General features: G+C 34.0%; 1 long non-coding RNA gene across 1 annotated transcript; it reads right to left on the reverse strand.

Annotated features, from left to right (window-relative positions):
• Positions 1-486: 486 nt before the first annotated feature.
• Positions 487-18,422, reverse strand: LOC133192515 (uncharacterized). Its single transcript, XR_009721821.1, has 3 exons — positions 18,240-18,422; positions 5,309-5,432; positions 487-1,214 (listed from the first exon to the last, which is right to left on the reverse strand). It is a non-coding gene; the product is annotated as an uncharacterized LOC133192515 (long non-coding RNA).
• Positions 18,423-27,398: the final 8,976 nt, after the last annotated feature.

Here is a 27,398-nt window from a genome sequence, read left to right on the forward strand (position 1 = left end):
CCCTGCCCCCGGCAGGGGTGTGCAATTACCATTGCCCAACGCTCAGGGCTACCTACAGGTTGGGCTATCATAAATCTATACTGCATTAGCCTGTCGGGCTAGTAAATCTGAAACGAAAGTATATGTATATTTACATCGACTGAATTGATGTACGAATTAACTTTGTTGTAAAATCATAATCTTTAATTCTTTTCAACATATATGTATTGTGTGTTGCTATCGCCAATCGTTTCAGTGACTGTCACAATTATATTCAATAAAAATAGGGAGAAGTACCTGACAATAACATAGTGGAAACCATTATTTGTTTTATTTATTTCAACTTAAATTTTTTTTTTTTTTTTTACCTTTTTGTTATACTTATACATGTATTGTTTTCGGTAGTTAATGGGCTAGTGATGATTGTCAACCTCGAGCTAGTAACTTTGTAACTTCCACTAGCCCAGGCTAGTAACTAATTTTTGTAATTGCACACCCCTGCCCAGGGGTCATGATTTGAACAAACTTGAATCTACACTACCTGGGGATGTTTCCACGTAAGTTTTATCTTTCTTGGCCCAGTGGTTCTGGAGAAGAAGATTTTTAAAGATTTTTCCTATGTATTCCTATAATGTAAAACTTTGATCGTCCATTGTGGCCCCACCCTACCCCTGGGAGTTATGATTTTAACAAACTTGAGTCTACACTACCTGAGGATGTTTCCACATAAGTTTCATCTTACCTGGTCCAGTGGTTCTTGAGAAGAAGATTTTTAAAAGATGCCATTAATTTTTCACTAATTCTTAGTTATCTCCCCTTGGAAGACGGTGTGGCGCTTCATTTGAACAAACTTGAATTACCTTTACCCAAGGATACTTTGTTGCAAGTTTGGTTGAAATTGGCCCGGTGGTTCTTGAGAAGAAGTTGAAAATGTAAAAAGTTTACGCAAGACGCACACCCGCACGACGACGGATGAAAACAGATACATGTAGCAATAGGTCACCTGAGTGACTCAGGTGACCTAATAAAATCAGAGCCACCAATCAACATATTGACATCCACTGGCTAAGCAACAAACTTTTCCTCTGATGTGGTTCCTAACTCCAAAATATCAAGTCATTTTGCATGGCTGCACCACAGATTTATGAAATTGATGCATATGGAAAATATTACCTTAGGCCATTCCAAGTTTTTTCTATGTTTAGCATCCACCCATCTTTCAAATACTTCCCTACCTATTCGCAAAAAACACACAAACCAAAAAGTAAAACACAAGTCATTATAGCCATAAAAATGATGTCATTCAAAGAATATGATTCCATTCATCTATTTTTCTCATAGAAATATTTATTCTTCAGCAAAATCAAGGTATTAAATGCTTAAAATATTCCAAATATGGCATATTGTAGACAAATACTTAGAGAAATTGACAGAATTCAGTGAATCGACCAGAATAAACAATTTCAGGACTCCTGATTTTGTTTGTTTGGTTTTTTTTTTTTTTTGTTAAGGGATGTCAAAAAATCCAAGGCACACGCGGACGCTAAACATTGAAAAAACTTGGAATGGCCTTAAATGTACAATGAAATACCATATTACTAACAAATTCTAATTAATTATCTAGGCTCGCTCTTTGATCTCTAAAAGTTGGAATTAAAAAATGATTTTGGTTTAAATATATTTTATTCTAAATACTTGCTGTAATAGATGACAAATCTCCATGAAGTTCTAAAAACAGAAAATTTATTTCCACATATCTGTTATCAAGGTGGCAGGGGATAATTTTTCTTTTCAATGCCAAACATGTGCCGAGGGGGTAGGCATATGCATGAGGTCAATAAAAACAGATCATAGTTTGGAGCAGTTTCTTGGGTGCTAATTAATTGCACTTCATATATCTATAGCTCAAAAAATGTGTCAACGTATAACATGTAACCTACATATTAAAGTGTACATGTACCGAAAATGAACTTGGAGGTCTCCAAAGATTTTGGCTTGTTTTTCCAAGATTTGGGCTGCTGTTGCACCTATACAGCCCATCCCATTCCCGAGCAAGCAGGATAAAACACCCAGTATTCTGTAGAACAATGCATGCCCTAATGAAAATTCACCAATTGATCTGGGGCCATTCACCTTCCCTCTGAGATGCACACCACTGCTTTTCAGCTGAATTTCCTCTGCGACTGACCAAATGTCTTAGTTTCGCATTTACAGCTCTATATATGCTAAGCATCAGAGTGACACCTACATGATGCACATCATTTTTCTCAGCAAGCTCTGCTACACTGCACATGTACATGTATCCCATAATTATTCTATTCATTTTTCTACATAAAATATCACATCAATCAGGGGATATCTCAGTTTTTAAAGAAATTTGACAGTGCGTACTAATCTATAGTATGAAACTATCCCCTGCCACCCAATGTCATATGGCCATAGTCAAGTCGTACCCAAGGCAATTCAAATCTTAACATGTTAACATACAAACATATATGGTTTTGAGTTGACACAGATAAATGCTGTTTTTATTCTCACGGATCAAAAAGTTCCTTGATAAAATGGTTTGCTTAACGGATAAAAGTTATGTAATTGATCCTAAAAGTTTCCTTTTATTATATTTTGCTAGTTGTAAAGGGGTATATAATAAATTTATCATTACAACAGTAACTTGATCCTGAGACCCGTATTACGTCTCGTTGACAGGCGCGGATCATCAGATCAAACTAATTTGATCTGATGATCTGTGCATGTCAACTTGACATGATACGGCTCTTCGGATCAAGTTACTATTATAATTATATATATATACTGGCCTCTGTTCTTCTTTCAGAAAATATCATAGGCTAAATTTCGTTGAGTCAATAATTTGGAATATCCCATAATTATCTCTTAATTTGAATCACTTAAACATGTTAAATCAACACATACCCCTGATCGGCCGAGAATTGCAAAATTTGGTGGTAATTTGCTTTACATTTAGATTATTTTACAACGTATACTTTAAAATTTATTAAATATCCATTCCAATAAACAAAAAGAACAGATTACATTTATCGGAAAACAAATTTTTTACTGAGAATAAACATAGTTTGAAAAACTTGTAGTGTTTTGGGCGAGTAAACATGGTACTGAAGGAGATGCCTATCCCGTTAGTATATCTAGATCCCTGACTTAATGCATAGAATAATGATTATACGTTAAAAAAGTGTGTTATAAAATTTGCATTGTCTGTTTATGATACGGAATACAACAGATCTAGGGCCTATAAGTCAAAAAATTTATTTGTTTAATCATTTGAAAATTTTGTTACAATTCCAGGAAATGCAGACATGGCTCTTCTTTATAGTAAAATTCTGCACCAGATTTTCATTTTGCTCAGTAAAAGTTCACTTCAATTATAATGCCCTGTTCACACGGAGAGTTTAATTCGAATAAACATAAGTTACTGCGAATTAAATTTGAATCGCATTCGCACAGGGAATTTAATGCGAATTAGTTTAATTCAAATTAATTAACTGCACATTAAATTACTTCGCATTAGCTCCGTGTGAACGCTAAGCGAAGCTAATTCGAATTAAATTTTGACGCATGCGTAATGGCACAATTAAGTCACATGCCACATGTCTGTGGACAGATATGGATACTTATGCTATTTTTTAGTGGAAAACAAAGAAAAATTATGTTAATCACTGAAATGTGCATAGAGACTATGACAGAATGTAATATGGGTTTGCTGCGCATAAGGCGACGTGATTTGAAAATGACATCATAATAGCCTTACTGAATAGCCTTACTGTAGAAATAAAATTTTAATTCCCATTAGTTTACTTCGCATTAGCTGTAGTGTGAACACAATTTAATTTGCATTATTTTAATTCACATTATTTACTTAGCATTAATTTACTGCGAATTAAACTCTCCGTGTGAACAGGGCATAACAATTTAATGCATGTTACTGTCAATCAAAAATTGTTTTAATCAGTAAATCATGATGCAAAAACTAACATAACTTGCAGAAGTCAGCATAAACAACTTCACTAGCGAATCAAGATCCCATTCAAAAAACATTGGTAATGTAATGCAATATCATGCACTCAAGTGTATAATATATAATTTTCTTATCGGTATTGTAAAACAATTGATACCCCATATGAGTTCCACATGGTGAAAAGAAGGACCCTTGACATGACTGACTTGCTAACCAGACATGACCTCGGCCACTACGTGGCCTTTTTCAGGTTAATTAGAATAATCTAACTGTGTCTTGGGACAGGCCCTCACTACAGTTAGAATCCCTCCCATATACCAATAATATAGCAGAAAATTGCAGAATCGCTCCAAAATGATTTTGGAGAAAATTAATGAAGTTGCATTGAAAATAACAGTCAAATTAATCATAAAAAACCTTTTGAGACTGTAAATACCTTTCATCTAAAAATTTAATCCATATAATGGAAGAATTCAACACTTTTTCACCAACATTTTTTACTCGTTTCAAATTTACACAAGATGTTGACATTCAGAACTCTCAGGATATTTCATAGTAAATGCACAAAGTTAGAGTTATCTCCCGTATTTTCTTTGCTACATGGACAATACACGGAATGCATTCTATCATTAAACAGGGTCCGTAGGACATTTATCATTTTAATGATAGAACATTCTATCTATGGTCAGGTCAGTTCACCTCGTAGACCAAGTCTTGGGTCTGTATTTCACCATGTTGACCTCAGAAGAGGTAATAAATTGTTAATATTGTTAAGTTATGAGTTGTCATCAATTTATATAGGGGAGTCAGCTTGTAACAATTCTCCTGGTTACGAGTTGAATTTTGTCGTTTCATTAATATGAGTTGACCTATTGGGTTTGATCTGATCTACTCAACATGCTAGAGGTTCACGGCGATATACTTTTGACTTGGCGCTCCGAGGTATATAAGGAGCGTAGGGACGTTTAACCGAGGCTCTTACTTGTAGGAGGAGATCTGACCTAGATACGATCATACGAGGCTGGTTACGAGTTGACCAAAAACCCTTAAACAGACACTGTAACTTTTCTGTGTTTCCCAATCCCAAACAAGGATAGACTGTAATGCAGGCCCAACTGTGTTCATTGTACGTGTATAAAAAATGAATAAAACGGACACTATAAAGATTATCGTTCCGAAAAATTGACACATACAACTGACCTAGTTCGAATTTTCTCAACTAAGTGACAACTTTCCAAAGTTCACAGTACATACGATGAACTTCAAGCATCTTCTAAATTTCCATCTTCAAAAGTAACAAGAGAAGATTTTTATACTTTAAAGCTTACAAATACTTACAAAACTGTCTTTCATACGCAATGCAGTCTCAGTGATCAGTTCAACTTCATCAGTTCATGTTCATGTTGTAGGGTGTTACCTTCGCTTAACTGGTTCTTGTGAACTTCCGGTAACCAGCACATTTCTGAAACGTGAAAATCTTGTAATATGCAGGCAATATTTATGACTTTTAGAGTGGGACAGTTGCAAAGTATGATGGCAAAGGTACTTATTTTGGCCATTTTAGGGTGGGACAAGTCATTTTAACAACAAAAGACCCTACATACATAATCTATATAACTCAGTAACTGTAGGGCAGTGGCGGATCCAGAAGTGTCTAAAGATTAAGGGCCTGGGACACAATATATAAATGCAATATTTAGCAACAACAAAATAAAAATTTCTTAATCTTTATACGAATAAGTTTGGTTATAACAGGGGAGTTGGCGCCCCCCCCCCCCCCGAACCCCCTCCTAATAAAGGTCCCTGATTTTATTATGAATTGAGAAAAGACTCATGAATACATGTAGTTATTCAAATCCATGAAATAAACCCTCAAATCACAGGTTCCTCCTAGTTTTTGGACAATTTAGACCTGGCCTTCCATGCAAAACTGTCAAATTAATCAATATAATCAAATTATCAGGAAATTAATTAATCAATTTAGATTTAGAATAATATACTTTTAGTCAAGAGTGTACGGGGATTTACCCTGGATTGTATTCCATACACCTTGAGGCTGAATCAAGGGTGTAGGGGATTTACTCTGTGTTGTATTCCATACATGTGTGCAGAAGGCCCCAGTGCTTTTTAACTATGCCTTGTGACATCACAATATTTTACCTTCAGCTCAAGCTGTACATAGTACATGTATACTAAATTACACCAGCTGGCTTGCTATACAAACAAATCTTGTATTACAAGTTAGCTTGCTGCTTCAGCCTCTGAGGATGTATAGAATACAATTTACCAGAGGAAAATCTCTTTACATCCTTGATTGAATTGCAGTGGATATATCCCTGCTAGAATTACAAGAAAAACAATCCAATGCATGTCATATTTCCTTAGAAATAAAAAATGTCATGGTCAAGTAAGATTTTATACAACTTTCAAACATTTTCAGATTGCATGATATCCAAAATCATGCACGTTTAAAATTCCCAAAATTATTTCATTTAGAAAAGGAAATCACCAAATATTTTGCAACTGAATGGAGTCTATACCCTTCAAGTAGTAGCCATCTATATCACAGCCTCAACATGGCTGATGAAGGAGAAATTTAAAGGTCATATTATATTGTATATATGTACAGGGGTATTTATGAACTTTACATTGTACTTTGATTTAATTTTCATACAAAATGAGGACGGGAAATATATTCTTTCACTGCAGTGGAAGGTATGAGACCAATTTATTTAAGACTTTATAAATCTATGGTTATGCACTGGTCCCACTCTGGTGAATAATATTGCCTAGTCTCTTATTCATGGACTATAAATTTGTGGAAACTTGAATGTAATTGATATTGCAATTCAAATTATCCTAGTAATTAAGAATACGAAGCCAAATATACTTATTAAGTGGATGTTGCATTATTTTGTATGCTTTCTGTGGTTCATGACATTATGCTGAAAATTCTTTCCAAAAAATATTTACTTGTACATACGTATGTTTATCTAGAGTGTTCCAAGAAAAAACATGTGTTGCCTGCTATATAGGCTCATAAAAGTTGCAAATAAATCTAAGGATGGTCAGGTATTTGCTGTACAGTGCATAAAAAAATCCACAAATAGGAAGGCTCTGATAGAAATTGACAATATAATAGAAAATGTTGAATATGATTTCCCTATCCTCAAAACTAAACAAAATAATATTACAATTAAATCAGAAATAATTATAATTTAATGCATGTTTCCAACAATCCTCTGAAAGTCTGACTATCCCTATGATATTGACTTTACTACACTTGAATTTAACATTCAGCTGATTTTCAAAGGAAATACTTAGTATTCAAGATATCTTTATCTAAATTCACACAATGATATATTGTGAGAACTATTCAAATGTGTCCATTTTTTTTACCTTGACTTAGCTTTTTTCATTTTGCATTTTGTTCAGTTTTAAAGGAACTTTTTTTTTATCCAAATACACATACAGTGTACTATCACATGTTGGTAAGAAGTATTCAAATGTGTCCTGAATTTTTTATTGTGACCCCTATGATATTGACCCAACTATTTCAATCTGCATTTAGCTCAATTTCAAAGAAATTATTCAAGATGTTTTTATCTATACACATATCTGAGATAAACTATGTCAATTTTTTTTATCTTGATCTTCCCTTTGACCTCGCTATTCCTTATTTTGCATGTAGCTTAGTCTTAAAAAATCTTTTAATTTATTTTTATCTATGCACTTGCAGGCACAATAATAGGGGTATTGGTTAGTTTATATGTACCAAAGTTTGGCATTATTAATACTAGTCATATCATACTTTGAATGGAGGGGGGCCCAGGGGGCGAAGCCCCCGGAAGCTCCTGGGTTTTTGTGTATTTTAAGAGTACACATATTGGTGATAACATTTCAACTGTGTCCAAATTATGACCTGTTCCTTTTGTTAATCATTAATCTTACTATTTATTTTAGTTACAGCTCTTTTTTTTTAAAGAAAGTATTCATAATATTTCTATCAAACGTACAATAACACAAAATTGGTGAGAGTTATTCAACTGTGTCATAATACTTCAAACCTTTATAAAGTTTCCTTTGACCTTGACCTCATCATTCCTCCTTTACTCTGATTTTGAACCATAGAAGCCTGATGCTTTTTTCCTTGTTTCATCAAAACTTATCCTGGGTAAGGCATTCATGTCCTGTTATAGATTTTAATTTCTTTTAATGAAGGTTGTTATCTAGAACACTGATATCTCAAATACATGGATACATGTTTGTCGAAGTGAGTTGGCACTCCCTAAAATCTTTTTTTCAGCATTCTTCATGTTTTTAACCCTTTTCATTTCCAATCTTTTTGCGAAAATTTCAAATTGTTATTAAAAAAAATGAATTGCAATGTTTATGCCTTTATAAAAAAAAATTAAACAAAATAAAAACAAAATTTTACCTATCAACCCTATTTTTTATTAGCAAGTAATGGTACATGTATACAAGCATGTTTTTTTCCTTAAGCCGTGATGTCTTATAGATTTCATTCCAGTTAATAAATCTTGTTGATCGATTGATTGTTTGTTGTTTAATGTCCCTCTCGAGAATTTTTCATTCATATAGAGATGCTACCACTTGCTGGTGTAGGGCTACAAATGTTGACCTATACTCAGCACTCAGGGCCAGTGAGGGATATTTTTCGAGCCAGCACTTACTGTGACAAGGGACCTTGGTTTATACAGTCTCATCCAAAGGACCGGTCTCCACGACCCGCAGTGGGATTCGAACCTGCGACGTAAGGATCAACTCCTTTTTCCGCGACTCTAGAGCAGACACCCTAACCACTGCGTCATGCAGGCGACAAGATATCTTATTAAAAAGTCTAATAAACTGTAGCTCTGTACATTGTATTTACCTAAAATGTGCGAATTCAATGCATCACCAAACTCGATAAATCATGATATCTGTATAACAACATATTGCTGTTTCCTAATTAATGAGAATTAGTTTGTGTATATATATAGTGCAAACATATAGTGCATATGCGTATATGCATAGTGTATATGCATATAAACATATCAAGTTTTCAAGCAATAATTACTTAAGTTGAACTTCAGTATCCATGACACTGATATATTGAATATCATGGATATGTTGAAAGGGATTTTGAAGTCCAAAACCCTTATTCTTTGGGTATTTTGCCCTGGATATCTTGAATCCTTAGATATCAAGGTTTGACTGTATTTAAAATTTTTGGAGTTTCATTGTTATTCTGCTAACCCAGTTAAGCAGGTATTACTATTTCAATCTATACCATGGGCGGATACAGGATTTGTGATTAGGGGGGGGGCGTGGATAACTTTGTTCAAACATGGGGTCTGGGGGCCGCCTTAAGGCCCCCAGTGGGTCCAGGGCGAAGCCCTGGTGGGGGCCCAGGGGTGAAGCCCCCGGAAGCTCCTGGGTTTTCGTGTATTTTAAGAGTAAAACCAGGCACAATAATAGGGGTATTGGTTAGTTTATATGTACCAAAGTTTGGCATTATTAATACTAGTCATATCATACTTTGAATCGAGGGGGCCCAAGGGGCGAAGCCCCCGGAAGCTCCTGGGTTTTTGTGTATTTTAAGAGTAAAACCAGGCACAAAAATAGCGGTATTGGTTAGTTATATACCAAAGTATGGCATTATTGATATTAGTCATATCATACTTTGAAAATTTTAGGGGGGGGCGTGCGCCCCCCACGCCCCCCTTTAAATCCGCCAGTGTATACTATATGTCTTGTTAATTCCTAACCCATACTAATTATCAGACTAGTAATCAATGACTTCCCTAAGTAAGTTGTGACTTATTGACCACTTTCGGGTACATTAAAAGTGGCAGATTCAGGACCCCCCTCCCCCCCCCCACTCCAAGATTTTTTTTTTTTTAAATTGTCATTTTTACAACATATTGCATAAATGAGATTGTCTCTTTGCTATATCCAAACACATTGTTCTGTATTATATTATATGTATTAAAAAACCCAAACATTTACTTATTGTAGTACTCTTAGATAGATTAAAGGCCGACTGAGTCATAATTTTTAATATTATACTTTCATGTAAATTAGTTGAATCTGATTCATCAAGAAACATTTGTTAAAAACACTATTACCCGCTGAATAATGAAGCCACACCCTCCAGGATAGCAACAGTCGACATTGCTTGACTACAGGTGATATTCCAAAAAAATATTGACTCTGCAGAATTTATGCGCGCAAGGTTCACTGTAATGTGATTGTTTGTTTGTTTGTATGTTGTTTAACGTCCCTCTGGAGAATTTTTCACTCATATGGAGACGCCACCACTTGCCGGTGGAGAGCTGCAAATTTTGTCCTATACTCTGCACTTACGGCCATTGAGCAGTGGGGATCTTTTTTGTGCCAGCACCTACTGCGACACGGGACCTCGATTTATACGGTCTCATCCAAAGGACCGGTCTCCACGTCCAACAGTGGGATTCAAATCCGCGACGTAAGGATCAACTCCTTACTTCGCGAGCAGGCGCTCTAACCACTGCGCCACGCGGGCGACTCACTGTACTGTGTATTTGTATAAAACATTCAGTATGATATGAAAAATACTTCATGTAGTTGCAATTGAGGGTAACATTGAAAATTTTCACCCCAAGAAAACCATTGTCAACCTCGGCTGTGCATCGGTTGACAATGGTTTTCTAAGGCTGAAAATTTTCAATATTGCCATGGTTACACTCAACTACATGCAGTATTTATATAATACAATCTCAAACTTTATATTACTGAGAAAGAACTTCAAGATATCCAAGGATTCAGGATATCGAGCCTCGGTTGACAATGGTTTTCTTGGGGTGAAAATTTTCAATGTTACACTCAACTTCATGCAGTATTTATTATATTATGCTGAATGTTTTTGCGAATACATATAAAAGTGAACCTTGCATGCATAAATTCTGCGCAGTCACTATTTTTGGAATATCACCCGTCATGAAGCATTGTTGACTGTTGCTATGCCGGAGGGCATGACTTCATCATTCGGTGGGTTATATTGTTTTTTAACAAATGTTTCTCGGCGAATCAGATTCAACTATATAGCAGCAGAAATAATCTGAAAACTGAAAGCCAACCAAAATGTTAGTCTAAAAGTGTTGATTTATTTTGCTCCCATCCTTTTGCATAAAGAAAGCTTGAAAATTCTTTCCATTTAACTCGCATTTATCTTTTTTAATTACTAATAGTATGCGCAGTGGTTATAGCATTTGCTCTGGAGTCGCAGCTTACATTGCGGATTCGAATCTCATTGCAGGACATGGGGACAGGTCCTTTGGATGACAGTATATACCGAGCTTCTGTTTCATAGTATGCGCTGGCATGAAAAAGATCCATAATTGCTTATGGGTGCACAGGTCTAAATTTTTGGCCCTTGTCGCATAATTTACGTTCCGGGTAACTTAGCGTTCCGGCCGGAACGCTAAATACCTATAATATTGGTTCCGGGCTATAATAAACGTTCCGGCCCGCGTAAGTTTGGTTCCGGCCATAATAAACGTTCCGGGCATCCAAGCACCCTTTTAAAAACTTTATTTATAATTAATATTTACAAATAATTTGGATTTTTTCTTTCTCTTAACGGGTTATACGATGCAGCAGGATTTACACGTATATCGATTTAGAAGAAGTCCCAATATACGGTCTTAATACATGTACCAATACTATAATCCATGGAATTACACGTAATTATGTTGTTTCTTTGTAAACAAAAGAACGAAGGTGTGAAACTTGTTTACATTGATATACCCCTTCATGTTGTTTTATGACTCCCTTCTATCGATACAATGTGCATTCATGCGAATCGCTGTATGTCACTTCCGCAATTTTAAATGAGTTTTAGGCAAAGGGCACCCCGATCAGCTGGTAATGCTAATACATGTAGATGAATTATATTTACGATTAAAAAAATTACTGGATAATATTTTGATATCTTTATATATATTTTTTCAAACACCCATTGCGTTTTTGTAAAACCAACTATATAATTAAATCACATTACGTGAATGAACATAATAGGAGATGTGTGGGCGACGGACTTGCAAAGGTGTGAATAAACATTAATTTCAGCGGAAAATTTATAAAGTATTTAATATGAAGAAAAGCAATTTCCTGTAATAATTCAGTAAAAAATTTTGTGGATTTTTTTTCTCGGATAAAATTTATTTTTTAAACAGTCAATGTAATGCCAGCAAAATATGACGAACTTTAAAATTTCTAAGATCCCGATTCTAGCAAAGGTTTCAAGGTCACGGCTAAAAACTATTGAATAAAACTCAGCTCATTTTTATTTATACAGGTAAGTGCAACTTATCAGCATTTGTAATAATAATTCTGAAGAGGAAATGTAATACAGATACAGATTTGTATTTTACAATCCTGAGAAATTAATAGTATTGTTAAGCCTGCGCAAAATCCTACCCCCCCCCCCCCCCCCCCCCCCCACAGGGGGCAGAAAACTTAGCCCGACTGGCTAACGGAAGAGGCATAGATATAATTATATTTTACTTAACAATTTGTTGAATGTAAGTATGTATTTTAATTTCCACTTAAATGTCACATTGTTCGTTAAAACGTCCATTTTTCCCCGCTAAAATGTCGAACGCCGAGATTTATATACCATGTATTCAGAACTCAGTTTTCAAAAGGCATATCTGAATGATATATTATATAAATAAACGAAGTTTCAAAACAATAATTATTTGGGAAGAAGAAGAGATTATTCTGTAATTCTGTTAGAACATGTTTTCCGCTATAGAATGCAGTGGAAAATGGAAAATATCCCCCTCCCCCCGTGAAACTAAAATGCGGCGTGTAATTTTCGTCAGTTTAAAACTGCACAGCTCCATTTAAGTTAGACGAATTAGGCTTTCATCTTGTAATCTTGAAAATGAGACAGGACGTCATAATAAAATACTTAAGGAGAGTGGAATGTGTAGAATGTGTTCAAGTGAACATGCGTGGATCTAAAAATATTTCAGGGGGGGGGGGGGTGTTGAAGATGAAATGAGAGTTGTTATAATGTACGAACGAAAACTTTAACTGGGAGGGGGCAGTGGTGAAGTAGAGGATGAATACCATTTTGTTTTAAATTGCCTGCATTTTGAAAAGCTTCTATAAAAATATGTCGAGAAGTATTACTGACAGAAGACGTCTTTTTTTCAAATTTGTACAATTATTAAGTGCTCACAAGGTCCATGATCTCTGTAATTTTGGGACATATATCCATTATGCCTTTAAGTTGAGAAAAAGTTTTTTTCTTATATGATATGGTAATTCTCCATGATATAATTATATATTACGGTTGAGTCATCTATAAAAACTACCATACAATGCCATTGTGTATTATTATGCATTGTTTGTTATTGTTGAAATGCAATAAGATATATGTCTAAAGCAATTGATAATAATATATTTTTAAGGCTAAAATTGAAAGATTATGTGTCAAAGACAGGGTTACATACTCACATTAAATACTGGAATTGTTTTAGATTAATAGTTAAAAAAAGTTCAAACGCTTTAACGTAAACACATTAGGTATAAAGTGAGTCGTAATAAAAAACAAAATGCGTTTGTGAAACACTGATGCTCCCGCACGGCAGTCTTTTGTGAAGGGTAAAGTTTCTGAAGTGCAAGTTAAACTCTAAGCTCAAGGTCAAGAGATCAAAAATGTTGTTTTCCAAAAAAGGAGCTGTATCAATGAAAATACCTGTGAAATATGAAAGCCCAAGAACCAACCGTTCAAAAGTTATATATGGCCAAGGTTATAGTTTTTAAAAAGTGGGTCAAACTCAAAGGGTCAAAATCAATGATACCCAGGGAAAGGACCCGTCACATGAAATATACATGTGAAATATAAAAGCCCTAGCATCAAATGTCAAAAGTTATGGCCAAGGTTAAATTATAGGGTTTTTTTTTAATAGTTCAAACTCCAAGGTCAAGGTCAAAATTGTTGGTATCCTAGAGAAAGTCTTGTCACTAGAAATACACCTGTGAAATTAAAATTACATATACTCTGGCTATTGTAACCTGGAACGTCTATTATAACCGTTAACTTGGTCCCGGGTTATTTTATCTTTGTTATAAAGTGGGAGAAAATGAACAGGTAACAAATAACTTTGAAATTACTCTTATATAAATATTGCATATAGTTGAATGCACCACAAGAAAACCATTGTCAATCGAGGCGCAGCCGAGGTTGACAATGGTTTTCGAAAGGTGAAAATTTTAAATGTTAAACGCAACTACATGCAATATTTATTATATTATACTGAATTTTTATACAAATACATGTACACATAACAGTGTTGCATGTTGCTACGCTGGAATGCGTGGCTTCATCATTCAGCGGGTAATCGTGTTTTTTAAACAAAATAATGTTTCTCGACGAATCAGTTTTAACTAATTTACATGAAAGTATAATATCAGAAATTGTAACCCGGAACATTATTTGTGGTTCCGGGCTACTTCATCTTCATAATAAAGTGGAAAAGAAACAACCTAGTAACAAAAGATATTTGAAAATACTCTCAGCAATTCTAACCCGGAACGTTAATTATGACCATAATTTTAGTTCCGGGCTACTTTATCTTCCTAATAAAGTGGAAAAGGAACGACCTAGTAACAAAGATATTTGAAAATACTCTCAGCAATTCCAACCCGGAACGTTAATCATGACCATAATTGTAGTTCCGGGCTACTTTATCTTCGTAATAAAGTGGAAAAGAAACAACCTAGTAACAAAGATATTTGAAAATACTCTCAGCAATTCTAACCCGGAACGTTAATTATGACCATAATTTTAGTTCCGGGCTACTTTATCTTTGTAATAAAGTGGAAAAGAAACAACCTTGCAACAAAAATATTTGAAAATACATAGCAATTCTAACCCGGAACGTTAATTATGACCATAATTTTAGTTCCGGGCTACTTTATCTTTGTAATAAAGTGGAAAAGAAACAACCTAGTAACAAAAATAATTGAAAATACATAGCAATTGTAAGCCGGAACGTTAATTATGAACATAATTTTAGTTCCGGGCTACTTTATCTTCGTAATAAAGTGGAAAAGAAACAACCTTGTAACAAAGATATTTGAAAATACTCTCAGCAATTCTAACCCGGAACGTTAATTATGACCATAATTTTAGTTCCGGGCTACTTTATCTTTGTAATAAAGTGGAAAAGAAACAACCTAGTAACAAAGATATTTGAAAATACTCTCAGCAATTCTAACCCAGAAAGTTAATTATGGCCATAATTTTGGTTCTGGGCTACTTTTTCTTTGTAATAAAGTGGAAAAGAAACAACCTTGTAACAGAAATATTTGAAAATACTCTCAGCAATTCTTACCCGGAACGTTAATTATGACCATAATTTTAGTTCCGGGCTACTTCATCTTCGTTATAAAGTGGAAAAGAAACAACCTAGTACATGTAACAAATATGTTTGAAAATACTCTCCGCAATTGTAACCCGGAACGTTAATTCTGACAATAATTATGGTTCCGGACTTTTTTTATCTTCGTAATAAAGTGAAACAGAAACAACTTAGTTACAAAAAAGTCTGAATTTATTTTACTATTATCTTTTTATAAGGTGGAATACAATGAACAGGAAACAAAAATGTTTGATATTAGTCTCAGAAATTGTAACCTGGAATGATAATTATTTTTAATTAAAAAAAAAATTAATTTACAATTTTACATTTTTGCAGATGCTATAATTTAAACTCCTCCCTTTTTTTGGAGGGGGGGGGGGGGCTCAGATAATTAACTAACAATTTTTTTAATAATTTTTATTTTTGGAGCTGTTATAACCTCCTTTTTTTCAAATTTGGGGGAGGGGGCTGAGATTTAAAAAAAATGGAGGGTGTTACATTATTGCCGCTTGCCTTTTGCCTACATGTATAATTATATGTATTTTGAATTTTTTTTCTCCACAAATTTTGTTATTCATTAAACATAATGGTATGTATAAAACGATAAAGTTTTAAAGTGTCATGAAAATTGTCATTTTCTTATTGTGTTTTATGTATAAAAAACACCAAGGAATAAAAGTTATTTCCCAAATATCTTAAGGGGTGGGTGGGTAGGATATGCATCGAAGTTACAGAAAAATCCATTTGAAAGCCTTTAAAACATAAAAAAAAATCATTTAAAATTTGCTAAAACCTTGATTTTACTAAAATATTTGAGCTAATTCAGTTTACCTCACTGCTATTTTCAAAATCAACATTGCTGGTCTTTACTTTTCATATTTCAACCTTGTTTTTTTTTCTTCCTACGGTCTTTAAAAAACAACAACAACATAATTTTCATTAATTACTTGTGTTTGTTCATTCTAAGGGAATAAACCATATCGTTATGTTTTATGTTTGTTTCATTGCAGAATAAACCACATATTCCTGAAATAGCCATTGTTAATTTATCACAAAAACTATTTAACTATCATCATCAGTGAATTATATTTTTTTATGTTTGTTTATTTCTAATGGAATATAAATCATATTTTCATGCCAAGTGATAATATCTATGAGGATTGGAAGCCATGTATTCGAGGCTCGACATTGTGGAATTTGCAACACTTGTAATATCATTTAAACAGAGAATGCATCTCTATAAATACATATACCATTTTGTATTTAATTCTTTACTTTATCAGATTATAAAATTAAAATTTACTGATCAAATCTATCTTTGACATTATGCTTCTTTTTAGGGTTTTGTAATCTCAGTCTAGTTTATCTTCTATCCTCTTTACCCTGTAAATACCAGGTCTGCGTGCATTCAAGCGAGAAATTCACACCTGACATGCACTAAATAAACAAAGGGACTTAATTTGTATGCATTAGATAAACAAAGCCTTTCTTGCGACCAAATTTTATTCGGTGTATATGTATCAGAAAGCGTATTTCACGATCTTTACTTGGACTATTTAATTCATTTATTTTTAAAAATGGCTGTAAAAAAAGGGCATGACACCTTATAAAAAGAACATTGCGCCACATGAGAATGGCATGCCGCTGCGCCATGCTCAATCCTCAAGGAAAAAACTACTTCTATGATTCAGTGTAGAATGAAATCTGGCAGATATTAATTGAGAGATACCGCGATTCGAAGATTGCAGCCATGGCCGGAACCAAACTTACAGCAAAATCCGGAACCAATATTATGATTTTAAGGTTCCGGCCGGAACGCGAAGTATCCGGAACGTAAATTATGCGACACCCTCCACCGGCAAGTGGTGGCATCTCAGTATGAGAGAAAAATTTTCAAAGGGATGGTAAACAAGCAAACAATTATTTTAATTACTTGTTCTTTAATATTAAGCAAATATGAAAGAATTTTATTTTTTCTCTTGAATATTTTGCAATTGTATCAGAGCTTGAATACTGTTCGTTATCTCCATATATTTCGTCAAACTCTTTCTTTCAAATAAACTTAACTTTCAGGAAGTTCTGGTTAAGTCAAATTACTGGTATATAAAATGTGAGATTATATGATGAAATAATTTCATTAGAGATGATGAAATAATCTCATTAGATAAGGCAACATTATTTACAATGAATTGTTTAAAACAGATAAAAAACACTAAAAAAAAAAAACCCAAACAAACAGATAAAAGAACACTAAAACAAATTCACTTGTTTTAAGTAAAATATTTACATATGTTTATTTACTAAACATTTTTTTAAGAAAAGGTAAGTCCACTTTTATCATTCTTGATCAGGAAATTCGGATTATCCCTCATTCTACTTTTACAACCAGTAACTCACAATGACTTTTTTCAATATCCTAATGTTAAGTGCACAAAAGACAAACTTAGGGCCTATAATTTATTAATTTATCTGTTTGCAATCGCATTGCCTTTGACAAACTACTTTAAAATGTCGGAGTTTCGAGGAAATTCAGTCAATATTAATAAATGTTATGTAACATATAAAACTGATTTTAAAGTTTAAAATAATAATTACATTAAACACGGTACGTTATTTTAAAGTTAATTATTTCAATTAATAGAGAAAATATCCTTAGAAGAAGTGCAACTTTATTCACATCCTTAACTGAATGTCATTTCTAACAAAATAATCTGTTAAAATCATGTTATAATTTTTTTTATCAGTACTCTGGTCTTTAAGTGACTAAATAATAATAAAACATATCAAAAACAGTTAATTCGGATTTTGTACTATGTAAAAATTGTCAAAATATGTTGTTAATAACTTACTTTTACTGTTGATGTCCATTTTCACGGAAGTTACTCGTGCGCATGCGCAAAAAATCCATCAGGGGAAAGTGTGTAAACGCCATGATGCAGCATGAAAATGTGTGTGGAAAAAATCACGTTCAGACCGGAAACTCACACTATGAACAATTTTGTATTTTCTGGGTAATATACGGTGCGAAATTCCGTTTTCAACACTTTAGAAAACTCACTACATGAGTGTAAGTGGTGACTCTTCAAAATGTAGTGACTTGCTGGTGTGTTACCTAGTGCGTGTAGTGAGTATCGGGGTTTTACACACACACCCATGTGTGTGTGTGTGTGTGTGTGTGTGTATGTGTGTGAGAGAGGGAGTATGTGTGTGTGTGTGTGTGTTGACGAGTAGACGTCGGATTTACTATCTATATTTGTAGTGTAGGCAAACCCGTGAATATATGCGAGAATTTTGTTTTATTCTATATTCTTTTTATTAAAAATAACCATATTTTCATCAGAAAGTTTGTACACATAGATATCAGTCTTCTTTCTTCTTTTTAATGTAGATATTCTAATTTCTACAACTATCTGTATTTATGATCATTTCCTTTCCAAATCAATGGCAAAGATGAACATCATAATTCATACTTGAATTACTTAAAACTTGCGAATATTGATTGATTGTCTGTTGGTTTCACCGAGTCGGCCAGATTCAGCAGAATCTTGCATAGCATCTGTATGCTTTGTTTGAATTTAAGGTACGTCAGTTAAATCAAAGATATCCGTGTATTAATGGTAATTTCTAGAAAAGAATGGAAAACATAAATTTACACATCATAATTATTTTAAACTCAATAAATTAATTATTATGTTTTAAAACGTAATGAACAATTCATCCTTATATTTTTTTCAATAGTGGGGTTATTTCAATAAGGCTTGCAATGTGGCTTTGGTATTGAAATCAGCAACTATTAAAATAATTATTTCAATCCCTATTGAAATCTTTATTTCAATCACAACTGAAATTATTATTTCAATCCATATTTATATCAGTATTTCAATACTTACTGAAATTATTATTTCAATCAGTATTGAAATCTTTATTTCAATATTTTAGGAATGACTCTAATTCTTGGCCAAATTATTCGAGTATAACCTGGTTTGGGTCAGTTTACGCTTTATAATCCGCGAAGCGGATTATAAAACAGCGTAAACTGACCCAAACCAGGTTATACTCGAATAATTTGGCCAAGAATTAGAGTCATTCCTTATAATTTAATTTCAAAATCATTAAATAACTATGGGCGTAAAATTTCGTCGCTTTTTATTAGTTCAAATTTGCCGCTCAATAATACAACCGTAGTAACGGAAGTAACGGAAGTGATGGGAAGCAAGGGGAGGTAAAAACTGATACATAGGCCTAGCAGCCTTGTTGTTTGTTTACATGTGGTAAGATCGAATTATTGTTTGAAGTTAAAGGTACATTTATTAAATCTGGAATTTTCCATGAATCCCAAGGACTGAAAATGAGAGGATTGTATGGATACAGATGATTCAGCTGGTTGTCAGGGGGGGGGGGGGGGTCCCGATACCAAACCAGGTTATACAGAAATAATTTGTGTTCCTTTTTGGATATTAACCAATCAGAGGCTAGAGTACAAACAAAATTAAATTATTGAACATTATTCCAAAAGTGGTTGCAACCTGGATTAGGTTTTGAAATGCATTCAAAACCTCTATTGAAATCATTGTTTCAATAATAAACGTTATTTCATTAGTGGTTGCAACCTGTGTTTGGATTTGAAATGCACTTTCGACCACTATTGAAATAAATACTTCAATAGTGAATGTTATCTCAATAGTGGTTACAACCTGTGTTTGGTTTTGAAATACACTTTCAACCACTATTGAAATAATTATTTCATAAATAATTAGTTGCAACAGAGCATACTGCGAGCGTGACCGATCGATCGACAGGGAATGCTTACATGCACATATACATCCATGTACATGCACATGTACTCCCATGTACATGGCACCTGATCCCACCTCTGAGTTTTTTGCTCTGCTCATGATATATTTGTATTGTTTCAATCGACTTTTGAGCTTGATTACTGTTCGTTATCTCCATATTTCACTTTGAAAAATCAGTGATGTCAGTTATTAACATTAAAACTTAATGCAAAAACTTTACCTTTTCGAAATAGATTCCACAATGTTTTACACAAACTGAGAAATTTGCAGTCTTTTATATCTTATTCAATTAACAAAAAGTAAAACGGCCTATGAACTAGACCTGATACATCATATGTTCCACTTGCAGGTTTGACGTAATACATAATTGACACACCGACCTATGGATTTTCCAAAGTAATTTGTAAATTCATGTATTAAATCAAGTCCATATAATGTCTAACCTCCCCTTCAAATCTACTCCTGCTCTGGATTTACGGGTCAAAGAAAAATATTTCTAATTTCTTCGTTTTGTATTGATTTTGTTTTTAAATTAAAGGAAACTTAAGATTTAAAGAAAGAGCTGGTCAAAATAGAAGTGTGAAAAAGCAACCAGATGTGTCTTGTTATAATTATATAATTTGGAGTGACTGAAGGTGTAATTATTATCTAATTTATGTACTATTTTTTCATAATATCAGAATAACTATAAATAACAGAATCTGGTTTATATTTGCTTTCAATTTATATGAAGAAAATATAGAAGTGTAGACTGATTTTTTCCATAGCCCCTGTTCTCGTAGAACAATTTAAGATGTTTCCTGACTGTGCAGACCGCTCACGGTAGCCTAGTGGTAGGCGTTCGCTTCGGATGGCCGAGTTCGATTTTCCTTTGCTGCCGCATTAAACCTAATTAAGATGTAAACATAGGCAGTGACTATTTCTTTGCAAAGCACCTGACAGTAAAATTGAAAGTCGTTGATCATTTGGACGAGACCATAAAAACCGAAATTTTGTGTCACGAGGCGTTGGCACGATAAAGAATTGCCTTTAGTACCGAGCACAGCTTTTCGCCGGTATATGGTGACGTCTCTCTATCGAATTGGGCGTAAAAACACACAATCAATCATTTCATCCCCGACTGCGGTGTTAATCCTCAATACAATTCTTATTTCGTCTACTCCGAAAAATACTACAACGTTAAGTTAAAACAAGACGAGACTATACCCCTTCTGATTTGTACGTATAGTACGAAAAAGAAAAGTATAATCTGCATTTGAAACTTTGTAGCTATGGCAGCCCCTGTAAATAAAAATTATGATTTTTGGTTAGTTTAGTTTTGTTCCGTTTCATTAAATTCTGACAAAAACCGACCAGGAGGAGTAAAGTTTAAAAAAAATTCAACACTATACTGTTTTGGTAAACATTGCAACAATGTTAAAAAAAAAATCAAAATCCAGTATTCAGACATAAGTATTTTAGTATAGCCTACTTGTGTGCCAAATCTTATTGAAATTGAACCAAAACTGAGGTTGAGCAGCGATATTGCAGCATTTTGAAAAATTGTTCACGTTCAGAAAGACAAACAGCTAGATAGACAGACAGACGAACGACGGACACTTTACTAATTCATACGTTCTTGTGGCTCCTGACCGAAAGAGCTGATAATGTTGCCTTTTTACGAAGCTTTAAGGAAATATGGATGTCAATAGTAGTGCCAGTTTTTAGTGTGTAAAAAACTTTTTTTCTACGCGAAAATGTTGTGGAAAACGACTTCCTATGTTTCATTGTAATTCAATTTATTTGGCCTTATTAACCCAAAGGAAGTAATGAATATTTTCATTAATTTACATATTTCCCGACGAAACAGAAAACATTATAACAAATAGATTTGCTTACAGTGATGAACAGCAAGCATGAAGAATTCATGGTTATTCTAACGCTTTTTTGTCTTAGAAATACATCATCAGTAACTTAGTTTTGTGGTCTTTCTGTAAAATAAACTTCTTTTTATAGTTTTTATAGTTTTTGTTTTTCCGGAATAATTTTTTTTCTTTTGAAAATAAATCTTAATTCCAATATGAAATAGAAAGTGCACCAATGGCACTATGTAATAAAAAATTGATATTATAAAGACGCTGGAGGATATAAGAAAACAATTGATATGGTTCATTTATTGACATTCTGAATCCAATAAAGCACTCATAATTAATTTTCATCATGTAAAGTTATTTTGTTCTAGCTCTCTGATATTACCTCTCAGACAATGTCAATGAGATGAATATTATATTATTATATTAAACGTAAAAACTTATTTAGTATCCATGGACCACATAAAGTATCGCAGGTACTACTTATATACTTTATATGTTAAATATATTTGCAAACCCATCTCACCCATAAGAAGAAATTTTTCTCTTACCAACATTTACTCAGACAATATACCACAATATACAAACAACTACATATATGAGAATACAGAATATCATGTGAACACAAAAAACGTACTCAATGTTCATCAGTCAAAAAAAAAAAAATATATAGTCCTATAATTTCACCGTAACATTTCATAACAGTTATTTCTGATTGATCAATGCTTTGAATGGCATATGAAACAAGCATTCTGAGAGTATTGCATTAGCAATACTAGTCCCCTACCGGCAAGTGTAATCTGGTTCCCGTTAGAAATTGAAAATGCCATAATTCAGTCAAAAATCATTGAAGCAGGACGAAATGCATACTTGATCTATAACTCATCAAGGTTAAGTCACATGCCAAAAATCAGCTCAATATCTGCAAGCGTTTAGAAGAAAATTGCGGAAAACCCCTAAAAATTGAAAAGGCCGTAATTCCGTTAAAAATCAATGAAGCGGAACGAAATGCAAACTTGATCTGTAACTCATCAAGATACACTCTCATACGAAAAATCAGCTCAATATCTACAAGCGTTTAGGAAAAAAGTGCGGAAAACCAAGTGGGACAGACTGACAGACAGACAGAGGGACAGACGGACGGACAGACTCAGAGGAAACCTATAGTCCACTCCGGTTTCACCGGTAGGGGACTAATAAGCGGGCATTCCATTTGAAAAAAAAAACGGATAGAACGGATTTTGTAGTTTATTTACTTGTAAATATACCTGGGAAATTTGACTTCGAGCAAAATTCTGTTTTGAAAAATAGCTTTGTTAAAACATGTCTAGTAGTTTTCAGATAAACCCATTTCAGGTATATGTATCTATTCAGGCATCCACTAATTTATATTTACTAACGACCCTTTATATACTGCATGCAACTTTTCCATTTGTTGTAGTTATCTCGATTCGAGCTTTTAAATAAAAAACATAAATTGAATTTTGTGGTGTATTACTAGCATTCAGTTTGTACATAATCTGACATTTTATTAGGCCCATAAGTAAAAGAACACTCTATTTGCATGCATTTTCCCTATTTAATTAAGAAAGTTTTTTGTATTCATCAATATTTCATTGTCTTTAAACATTTTTTCTAGAAATAAAAAGTCTGGTACAATGTGATGGCATAAGTCCAAAAACCATCAGTATAGAGGGTCCCTTAACAGGTCCTCCCTTAACATACTTGTTTTTTTCAAGTTTTTTTTTCTTTTGTTCATGTAATTGTGATTTTTATGGATATGTTTTATACTAACTGGAATCATTTTTCATTCCATTTGAACTCTGCTTAAAAATTTAATTCTAATTAATATCTCAATTAAATAAAACCCGTTTTGCAAAATAATACCTTCTTCAAAGGAAATCTTGTCTAAAAAAAAACATGAAATCTTTTCGAGCAAATACCCTAAAGCGGGTTACTTTAGCGGGTGTAAAATTTGGTGTTTTGTTTGCTCAAGTGAACGAGAATAATTATGGCGGAACTTTTTTTTTGCTGGAAACAGTGTTCCATTCCATGACGTTGCAAACTAACAGCTTAATTTTGTACCACTTAATAGAAGAATACTCCAAGTACCATAGATCAGAAAACAGTCAAGTAGAGAGAAGAGGTTAATCTTTCAGTTGAGTTTTCAGTTTAAATGATTTTTTTTTTGCGTTCAGAATTTATGTTGAAAGCAAATTTCGCGATTAAAAATTTAGCGGGATACTACCAAACCACTAAATGTTACCCGAGTCAGCACCCTGTTTAAAAAAATCCCGCTTTGTAGTTGTATAGTTGCCAGTTATGGCATGTCCGACAGGTGAGGGATTCATGTGATGTATAATTATACAGACAGTAGTTTAAGTATATTTTGATTGGTAAATTTCTTTCGGGAAAAATTTGGCACGTAGCAATCACGACAATTAGCTACAAAATTATGCAAATTTTAAGTTTTATTAGAGTTTATCTTCTCTGGGTAAACGGTTATTTTGAGCATATACATGTATTTTCTTACTATCGGAAGAACGGTAACTCGTGCTTTTTTTTTCAGTATTTACTCCATTTCCTGCTGAACAAGAAAGCTTCCAATCAGCAATTCTCGGCTGACTCCGCTAGGCTCCATTTAAATTGATGCATTTCTCCGAACTGCCTTTAACTCATTTCATATTTCGCTCTGCATAAAGTTCACCAAAAAAGAGTTTCCTTTCTTGTCTAATTCTTTCTTGTATGTTGGTTTTGATTACAACCTTCTGTTAGTAGTCTGTGAAAGCAGAAACATTAAGTGTAAGGCCATCGTCTCAAGCCACGGTCTGGAGTCCGCATATTGCTCTCTCCTAGAATGGGAGAGGATCGTACATTTCGGCCGTGGTTTGCGACGATGGTTTTGGGCGTGCCACAAAGCAACATCCAACATCACACGCCAGGCCCTGACTTAGAACCCACAGGGCAAAAGAAAAGGGGACGTCCAGGAAACACCTGGAGGCGTTACTCGGAGTCAGAGCTAAAGACACAGGATATGGCCTGGCAAGATGCAGTAAAAGCAGCCCAGAATCGAGTTCGTTGGAGGACTGTCGTCGATGGCCTATGTTCCTCACGGAACGACAGGCCTAAGTAATTAAGTAAGTACAAATTAAAGCAACTCAGATTTCAATGGAATAATATTTGTAAGAATTTCGGATAAAATCACATGATTGTATTAGCAAAATGGTAGAACACCGTTCACGTCTGTTATTAGTGTGCAAGGCATGAGCCACCCGAGGAGCCTGCAAGGTGCCAGAATAACTAGATCTAAAGCATCATGAAGACAAAGTAAAAGTGTGAAATTAATCGGATGTTACTTAGGATCAATTAATTGAATTGCATGTTTAATATAAAATTAAGTCTTTCTAGTCCAGTTTTCTTGAATAGGAATACCAGCTCAGTCTGGCCTGGTAGGTCAGCCATATTGTAAAAAAAAAACTTTAGAAAATATTTCAATAAAATTGACAAAAATAATTTTAGTCGCAATGATTTATTTATGTTATGCTTGAATAATAAATAAATAAGTAAATAATAATTGAAAATTAAAAAAAAAATGAAATGATGACGTTTATAATCCATGTTGAGAGCCAATAAAACGAAAACATCTGAGGCGAAGAGCCCAAATGCCCGACCACCAACAAGGATATCCCTTGCGCACAGTTTAGTAGCCACCACGGTGACCACCCTGGCTTTCCCAGTATCACCAGTTGACCCCATCATTCCCACATCAGTCGCGGGTCTTCATTCAGAGGCAGCTACATGTAGCTCAGTTTCGGGAAGAAGTTATATGGTCAGCCAGGGATCGTTAGATCAATCAGTACACCTACAGCCTGTTTATGAGATTGGATATGCCCAGACTCCTCTTGTACAGACTGTACTCACTCAGCAGACCGTGGAGACACACTTGCACATGCATCACCAGCTAGCACTACATCAGCTTGCATATGGATCATTAGACCATCAATGATTTATTGGGCTCAGAATTATGCTCAACAGAGAATGAATAGCAAATTAGGACTTGAATCTCATAGGATAATATTGGATGGAATAGGGAGTATGATTTAGTCTCCGCTTTATCCAACCATCCAAAAAAAGTTTAGTAAAATAATAACCCCTTAACAATCCCCATATTACATTGTGGTGGCAATGATATTGACAACCAACATAATACTTTGAAGGGCTCACAGATGTACATGAAGTCTACTGTGATAATATTCCACAGTTAATGTCAGAGACAGTTATTCAATTGTTTGGTCTCATATTTTACCACGATGTAATTGGACCTTGTTTCTTTCTAACAAAGATGGAGGAAATTGATTCAGCTCTTACTACATTTGTTGTAAAGAAAGCATGTAGGGCCTCCATCAAATATCCTGATATTTTAAATAGACATTAAAATAGACATTTATCTCTTTTCCGCAAAGATGGTATACACTTGTCAGACTTGGGTATTGACATATTTTTAAATTCTTTATGAAATGCTTTAGTGCTGTTTTTGTCAACTACTGACAGATTTTATCCCTCTGCTACAAATTAAGTCTTGCCACATGATGGCCAAACTTTGAATAGTTGCTGAAGTTGCATATTTGCAAATGATTTGTGTATGATTAGTGTCGAGTGTAAATTTGATTAATTTATGTATACAAAACTGACCGCCTAGATTTGTTGGCAGATGACCCAAAAAAATTTATTAAGTGATTCTTTTGATAGAATTTTGCATACATAGAATGCCACCTTCATGGGGCACTGTTTTTTCCAGGTCCCTTTGGTCAGTATTTCTACTGCTTTGAGTTGTTTGAATATATGCTGCCATATCGATTTGAAGATCGGCGCATATTTTTGTTGTTTTTATAAAAGATATTGAATAAATGGCCACGACAAGCATGCTTAACAATAAATTGTTAGTTACATCTTAATTAGGTAAGGTCAGTAAGGTCACTGGGATAATAATCAAATTTCTTATAAATCATATTTATTTGTCCTCCGAATGTTAGGGATGCTTCGTTGTCTAAAAATAACCAATGGTATAGTTGAAAGGGGAAATGTAAAAATGTTGTTTAATCAGAGATTTTAAAATTTTGACATTATTGCTAATTTTTAGCTCTACTGGTCAGAGACAGAAAAGCTTATGCGATGTAAGGTGTCCGTCGTCCGTCTGTCTGACTCTCTGACCATCTGCCTGTAAACAGTTTTTCAACAAATGCTACTCCGCCTACAGTTTTGGTCTGATTTCAATATAACTTGGCACACAAGTAGACTACACTAAGATACATAATTCTGTGTATCGGTTTTTGATTTCGATGAACGGTGTTCCCATGGTTAC

Source organism: Saccostrea echinata, unplaced genomic scaffold (assembly GCF_033153115.1).
Source record: "Saccostrea echinata isolate AGI-Se365-2 ecotype Australia unplaced genomic scaffold, CSIRO_AGI_Sech_v1 ptg000025l, whole genome shotgun sequence".
Lineage (NCBI taxonomy): Eukaryota > Metazoa > Mollusca > Bivalvia > Ostreida > Ostreidae > Saccostrea > Saccostrea echinata.